Source organism: Sycon ciliatum, chromosome 8 (genome assembly GCF_964019385.1).
Source record: "Sycon ciliatum chromosome 8, ocSycCili1.1, whole genome shotgun sequence".
In the NCBI taxonomy this organism is placed as follows: Eukaryota; Metazoa; Porifera; class Calcarea; order Leucosolenida; family Sycettidae; genus Sycon; species Sycon ciliatum.
Genome location: NC_088650.1, coordinates 1,331,872 through 1,339,857, shown reverse-complemented (window position 1 = coordinate 1,339,857; position 7,986 = coordinate 1,331,872). Strand labels below are relative to the sequence as shown.

At 46.0% G+C, this 7,986-nt stretch overlaps 1 long non-coding RNA gene across 1 annotated transcript; it reads right to left on the bottom strand.

Moving 5' to 3' along the window:
- Window positions 1-5,966: 5,966 nt before the first annotated feature.
- Window positions 5,967-7,588, bottom strand: LOC135822988 (uncharacterized). Its single transcript, XR_010554584.1, has 2 exons — window positions 7,344-7,588; window positions 5,967-6,668 (listed from the first exon to the last, which is right to left on the bottom strand). It is a non-coding gene; the product is annotated as an uncharacterized LOC135822988 (long non-coding RNA).
- Window positions 7,589-7,986: the final 398 nt, after the last annotated feature.

Genomic DNA, 7,986 nt, shown 5'->3' with positions numbered 1-7,986 from the left:
TAGCAAATGAATTTGTGCCCATGGAATACTAAAACACAATAGCAAATGAGTTTGTGTCCATGGTATACTAAAACACAATAGCAAATGAGTTTGTGTCCATGGAATACTAAAACATAATAGCAAATGAGTTTGTGTCCATGGTATACTAAAACACAATAGCAAATGAGTTTGTGTCCATGGTATACTAAAACACAATAGCAAATGAATTTGTGCCCATGGAATACTAAAACACAATAGCAAATGAGTTTGTGTCCATGGTATACTAAAACACAATAGCAAATGAGTTTGTGTCCATGGAATACTAAAACATAATAGCAAATGAGTTTGTGTCCATGGAATACTAAAACACAATAGCAAATGAGTTTGTGTCCATGGAATACTAAAACACAATAGCAAATGAGTTTGTGTCCATGGAATACTAAAACACAATAGCAAATAAGTTTGTGTCCATGGTATACTAAAACATAATAGCAAATGAGTTTGTGTCCATGGAATACTAAAACACAATAGCAAATGAGTTTGTGTCCATGGAATACTAAAACACAATAGCAAATGAGTTTGTGTCCATGGAATACTAAAACACAATAGCAAATGAGTTTGTGTCCATGGAATACTAAAACATAATAGCAAATGAGTTTGTGTCCATGGAATACTAAAACACAATAGCAAATGAGTTTGTGTCACTGGAATACTAAAACACAATAGCAAATGAGTTTGTGTCCATGGTATGCTAAAACATAATAGCAAATGAGTTTGTGTCCATGGAATACTAAAACACAATAGCAAATGAGTTTGTGTCCATGGAATACTAAAACACAATAGCAAATGAGTTTGTGTCCATGGTATACTAAAACACAATAGCAAATGAGTTTGTGTCCATGGAATACTACAATACACAATAACGGTTATGCGCGGTGCAGCTAACGAAATGGATGAACGGACGACGGCCTGAGCGTTCTCCTTCCTCAATGAACACTGGCAGCCACCATACACCATGCTTGATGTTTCAAGCACCATAGGCGCAGGCCACGTTTTTCGGCACCGACGATTTGTTCGTCCACCAACAGTCTAAACAAATGTCTCTCACTTCAACACTCCGTAGAGCTGCCGCTGTTGTGCCAAGGCCCATTGGCGCATGGTGTGTATACTCCAAATCTACATTTATGATGATGGGTAATTGCAGACGTTTGTGCTCTTGGACAGTGCAACGCTGCGTGAAGATAAGTTGTGGCTCCACAATAGCTCAAAACGCTAGTGTGCTTCCATGGAATACTAAAACACAATAGGCGCGGTGCAGCTACCGCCCACTTGGATGAATCGGACGGCAGTAGTGGCGAGTGTGTTCTCCTTCCTCGGTGAACACTGCTGGACACCCTGTTTGATGATCCACCAAACACCATCGGGGCAGGCCATGTTTTTCGGCACCAGCGATACGTTCGTCCACCAATAATTGAAATTAATTTTTCTCACTTGAACACTCTGTAGAGCTGTCGTGACAAGGCCGTGTATACTCCAAAATCTACATGTAGGATGAAGAGTAACTGCTGAAGTTTGCGCTCGTGGACCATGCAACGCTGTGCAAAGTAACTTGTGGCTCCACACTAGCTCAGAATGCTAAACTGTGCCCATAAAATACTAAAACACAATAGGCCCGGTGCAGCTAACATCCACCGTGGATGAAACGGTAAACAGCAGCAGCTAGAGCGTCCTCCTTTCTCGGTGAACACTGCTACAAGACAAAATGCTTGATGATTCACCAAACACCATCGTTGGGGGCCAACTTTTCCCGCACCAACGAGTTGTTCGTCCAGCAACTTTGAGTCTTTCTTCAACATTTCGTAGAGCAGCCGCGCAAGGCCTTTCCTTTATAATTCACTTTATTATTTTTTTACTAGAGCCACGTAAACCCGTCATGTGTCACTTGTGTGAGCCATGAATAAGGGGAGTGGTGGCGTGGTCTGGGATGCTCTGCCGACCTTGGGTCTCGGCTTCATCACAACCAGGCGCGCCAATAGCAGAGAGAAAGAGAGGGAGAGAGAGAGAGAAACATAGAGAGAGAGAGAGAGAGAGAGAGAGAGAGAGAGAGAGAGAGAGAGAGAGAGAGAGAGAGAGAGAGAGAGAGAGAGAGAGAGAGAGAGAGAGAGAGAGAGAGAGAGAGAGAGAGAGAGAGAGAGAGAGAGAGAGAGAGAGAGAGAGAGAGAGAGAGAGAGAGAGCCAGAGAGAGAGAGAGAGAGAGAGAGAGAGAGAGAGAGAGAGAGAGAGAGAGAGAGAGAGAGAGAGAGAGAGAGAGAGAGAGAGCGAGTGGGGAGGGTTGGGGGCAAGAGAGGGGGAGAGAACTAAATAAAGTATAATTATATAATGCGTAAGTGGTGCACATTCAGATCCAGAGAAAAGAGTAAGCAGGGCACGAGGCGTATGGCAATATGCAGCAGTGTGTGGGCAGATGTGCATACATCTTACAAAGTGCCAGTGGCCCAGTGCCATTGCCGGGCACGGAGGTGCCGGATGACAGACACTTTGAAACTTTGCAGCCGTTTCCGGTCAGGTGGCTGGCTGAGGACGGCGGGTGGCAGGGCATTCCATACAGGGACAGCACAGGCGGGGAAAGCTCTACGGCAACTTTCCCGGCTATTGACAGGTAGCCCTGTTTCAAGCTGGTAGTTATGCATGTCGAGACGGACGAGAGAGAGAGACGAGTGGGTCGAACATGGGCTGGTCGGGGGGCTTGAGTAGGGGTTTACGACGAATGCAAGGGACGCTGTAAAACTGTCAGGGATGACGTGTTTAAGACCGTTCCCCACTGCCACCCACCGGATGCGACGCGTGTCACAGTCGAGAAAGCCAAGGAGGAGCTACGGACAAGGGCCGCAACGACAATGGAGCCAACGAGTGCCGTTCTGAGAGCTGCAACGAATGATCTGACTGCTGATTGCCTATCCTCGTTACCTAAGGCATCTTCCCTTAAGAAATCTATCCAGCGCGAACGGCTTACTGCCGGTAATGTTCCTCCAAATCACAAGGGGATGTTGTCAGATACTGGGAGCTTCTCAAGCCACGGTTTCCAGGCACCTATGCCGAGGGAGAGCAGAAACTCCTTCGGTACTTTGAACGTTACTACATTGGAGAGGAAGTTCAAGACGGCCCACGAAGGATTCCGTCCTTCCCAATCACACAAACACTCTGGAACGTCCATGAACGTACGATCCAGAATGAACCAAGAAGCAACAACTGCCCCGAAGCGTGGCATAGAAGATTTAATTCGTCCGTAAACTGCTGTCATCCGACAAATATTCACAGCAAACTTGAAGATTGAAAAAAATTAATCAAAAGGCAATGGACGCCCTGTGGTAGTGGTGACATTCTGTCTCGGGGACGTGTGGTCCATACGCCTTATTTAACACTGTCTGCGCGGCAAAATGTTCTCGCGCCTTACGGTGCAACGCCCTATTGTCACAGACGCCGTCAACTCTGGCGCCCAGGTGTACTTCGACCTACTGTTAGACGCCCTACTGTCGCGATCCCGCTTGGGAGGGAGGCAAGAGCTGACGAAGTGGGCTGGTAGGATTGGAGCACAGTAGCTTGTAAATGTAGATACACGCAGCTACCATGCGCCGGATAGACAGGCTTTGCATGCATTGCGCCGGGGCCAATCAAGTGGAGGGCTGAGCGCTGCGTCTGGTCAAGTCGCTGCAAGTGACAATCTGCTGTGCCCATCCAGACCAAAGGGCAGTACTCGTACTCCATTACTGGGCGTACAAACCCACGGTACACTGTAGCTCGGCTGCGAGAATCCAGGAGCGGCGAGGCCTTCCGCAGGAGCCCGAGACGCTGGCGTGCTCTGATGGCGATGGTACGGAGGTGGTTGCGGTGGGAAAGTTGGCTGTCCAAGGTTACCCCAAGAAGCTTGAGGTTACTCTCTCCATTCAGGGGGACACCCGCAAACTGTACTGCTGGGAGGTCCCAGGCGGGGCGGTGATGGTCAATAGTCATGGCCTGGGACTTGGCTGGCTCGAACGCAATTCTCCAGCTGGTGCCCCAATTCACAAGGGCTGAAATCCTGTATCATGTGCATTCGCGGTTGTAGGCGTTTAAATTTTGGTTTGAAATTTGCACCCTCCTGCGGAGCCCACGCTGCTTTGGCAGTGGCGGAGGCTCGCTTGCCGACGTAACCGTCGGAGATCATCATGAACAATGGACTGACTAATTATTCACTTGTCCTGTCTTTCTAAATAACATGTTATTGCACATGTTCTTGGTTTAGTTTTTGACCTTTTTCGTGCTTTGGAGTTAATAACATTTCCTCATAAAAAAAAATTTTAAAAAAATTCACAAGGGCATCGAGAGCATTTTGCAGGACTGTCGAGCTGTGGTCAATGGTATCCATGGTGGACAGGCACTGAAACACCGTTGTGTCGTCGGCATAAGCGGCCAGATCTACACCTGGTGGAAGGTGGTCATCGGCATCGTTCGTGTAGAGGAGGAACAGTGTCGGTCCCAACAAGCTACCTTGCGGAACACCGGCTGTGATGCGGTGTGGGCTGGACGACTGCCCACCAACGACAACACTCACTTTAGGGTAGCGATCCTTCCTAGATGCTATCGCCAATATTACTTTTACTACGATGATACTCCAGTAGTGTTTCTCCGAAAATGAAGTCAGCTGCCATTACCAAGTGCAGTACTCTCACAACAGTAGCACTAGCAGCTCGCCTGGACTTGTAAAAATTAATTTTGCAAGTCTTCAATCAAGACATGTACGCGATGTAGCCAGCCTAGCCATGTCGCGTGAACAGATGCATGCTTGACGTGAAAGGTAGCGAGGTAGGCGTGAAACGAAAATATTTTTTTTGGGGGTAGTCGGCAAAAAATTGAGGAATGGTCCATTTTAGTCCTTGACCTTCACAGTCCGTGCGCCAGTTCAGAAAAAGTCGTCTAAAAGTTGCACTTTTATTTTCCAGATTTGCCAGATTTCGCAGTTTTCTCAAGATATCGCGAGACGAATACTCAATGGCGTCTCCTTCGTCGTCCTTTGGTTTACGTCCCCCGTGAGTTCTTTGTCTCAGATCGTTGTCGAAATCCAACCTAATAGTTGTTCTCTGCCCTAAGTTTTGTCCGTGGCGATAACAAATAACGAGAAGTTGAGTTCTCGCTCGTCGCTTGCGTTTTCGTTATGTCGCTGATATTTTGGTTGAACATGCTATAATTTCGTGCCGTTGGTTTGTACAAGGGTTTCGCTATTTCCTGCTTATTTATTTAGAAAGAGATATTAGCCAACAGTGCATCCTCCAATTTTGGCTTGTGCAAAATATCCGACAGCGGTGATACCAACCGTTTTGTCAACACTGTATTTTTGACACATTTTGACACACACATGTCTTCAATTGGTGAACTTAGGAACGACCGACAGAATCGTTCAAGGGGTCCTAGTATTCTGCGATGTACCAGCCAGACCATTGTATCCGTAGACCACGAATTTATAAACAACACGAACCTCAACGACAGGTTGCTGGAGCTCCAAACACAAACCCTCGTAGATCAATGCATGTGCCTATACTTGTATGTACAACAGCAACAATATCAAGCCAAATACAGTACTGAGGTGGGAAAGAAATATAAATAATTCATGCAGAGAGGATGACACTACAAACACAGCACACGAGCCAATGCAGAATTGAAGTGAAAAAATGGCATCTGCGGATGGCCTGGATATGGTGCTACTATGTACAGAACAACCGCCACAAGCTATGACACATAAAGTCTCGTACCTTCATTCACGGCGGACGCATGGAGCAAAGAATACGTTTACCATACACCCGTACATACATCACGTTTTCATGCGCTTTTTTCAACAGACCCACACACGTCTGCATGTACATGTAAACGCACAGACATGTACACGTACGTACGTGCACGAACATACACACCCATAAACATGCACACACATACACACACACGCGCACATCCGCTAAAGTATGGGAGCATATGTGCACAAAGCATCACGTGATTGCATTCACAAGTTTATACAAGACAGCCAGGTAATGAATGCATACTTGTAGTTGTGTGGTAGCTGCTACAACAAATGGAGCATTGCCATTGGCTAAATATTGCAATAAGGAGAGTGTTATGATAGTCATGCAAAGGTTCTGCTGTTATCAACGAAGTGCACGCCTCTCGTGCTAAGTTCAAGATCCATTGTACTCTTCTTTGCAACATACTTCGTGCAGCTTCATCCAAACGTAGGCATCACGAGTCAAGGCAGCAGCCACATGGACCAGTAAGATTCACTGATATTGAGGATTTGGACCAGGGTGCTGTTCCGATCAAACTTGAAATAACACCTTGTTGAGCTGGGTCTTCCCCACTGGCACAGCCACCTGGTGTGGCCCTACCATTGGTGGTCTCTGCCCGTTGCCTTCATTTCATTGGTAGGGTTGTGTTTGATGAAAAGCCCACTTGACTGCCTTCCAGCATATAGCTTTCAAATGTAAGTGTGATGTATTGATATCACACATAATCACAGACATGCTGACGTTTGGTACATGCCTCAAGGCTAGTCAATAGAATTGATAGTCATACATCACTTCAAGCTAGGACCACTCCAGTGGGAGAAATGAGGTGATCCACTGTTGTCCACTGGAAGCGTTTGACCCTGTTGATCATGGTGATATCTACATAGGCATCAATACACAGCCGGAAAGTGAAGTGTGCACACACAGACGCACACACACACACACACACACACACACACACACACACACACACACACAGACACACACACAGACACACACACACACAGTGACACACGCACACAGACACACGCACGCACACACATACCAAGCAGCATAGCACCACAATTTCCACCATGTAAAGCAGCAAGTATCGCCCCCCAAGCATGTGTATGCACAGAGTACATGATTATGCCACAAGGGATTTTTTATATATTTGAATGCAGGTGCACAGACCCTGGGTCATTGGCATTGGTCATGGGTTTCATATTCATGTCCTAACTATAAATTGATAAGTCAATAATAATTTTGCTCTTCTGTTTCATGCATTGTGTGTAAAATACCAATATACAGGCAAATTGTACTAAAGTACCATACAGCTCTGCATCAATTTTGCCAATGCTGTTGATTGTACATTGTTCACAATCGCTGCAATCGCTGCCATTTCTCATAAATAATATTGTCATGCAGTATAGTTACGAAATACACCGCCAGGATGCCACAATACAAAGATGGCTACATTTTTTCAACCAACATGCAATTATTGCGAAAAAATAAATATTTCCATAATTTCGTGCCGTTGGTTTGTACACAATTTCAGGGCTAAAATAACCTTACCCTGTCATGGCGATATCTCTGAGGAGTTGAATTCACCTAGTCTCCCTTGTGCAAAAAATTCCCTCGTGGTGTTGCCAGCTGCAATGTAATGGCAACCCAGAATAGGGTGAAAATCGAAAACGATAAATTCCTCGCCTCCCGTCCATCCAACTGCGCTGGTTGCATCAAGTACGATGTTTAGAAGACGAGTGGCATCCGACTAACGACTGGCAACATATTTCTTGAAGAAGGAAGCCCTCATTTCACCGACTCGCCTCGAGGTAGGCAACAAATCGACCAACAATTTACTGACCGGCGTCGTCATCTTCCCCTGCATAACGTCTGCATGTATGGTTCCCGCGCAGAAAATAAAAATCGGGCCAAAACAGGGTCTGGCGCACGGACTGTTCAATACAGTCATGATAGTCATGTACACGTAGACTGGTTACCATGGTTATTGTAACCATGGTAACTGTGCACCGAGTGCCTGCAGGTTATCATGGTTATTGTAACGTATATATAATATATAAAGAGTCGGCGTGGAGAAAGCAATTTTATTAGTGCAATTAGGAGTATAATCGATGCAGACATGGCCAGACAACAACGAGTTCATGGAATTTTTAAGGATTTTTATGTTATTCAAAATCGATTTTCGTGTTCCGCT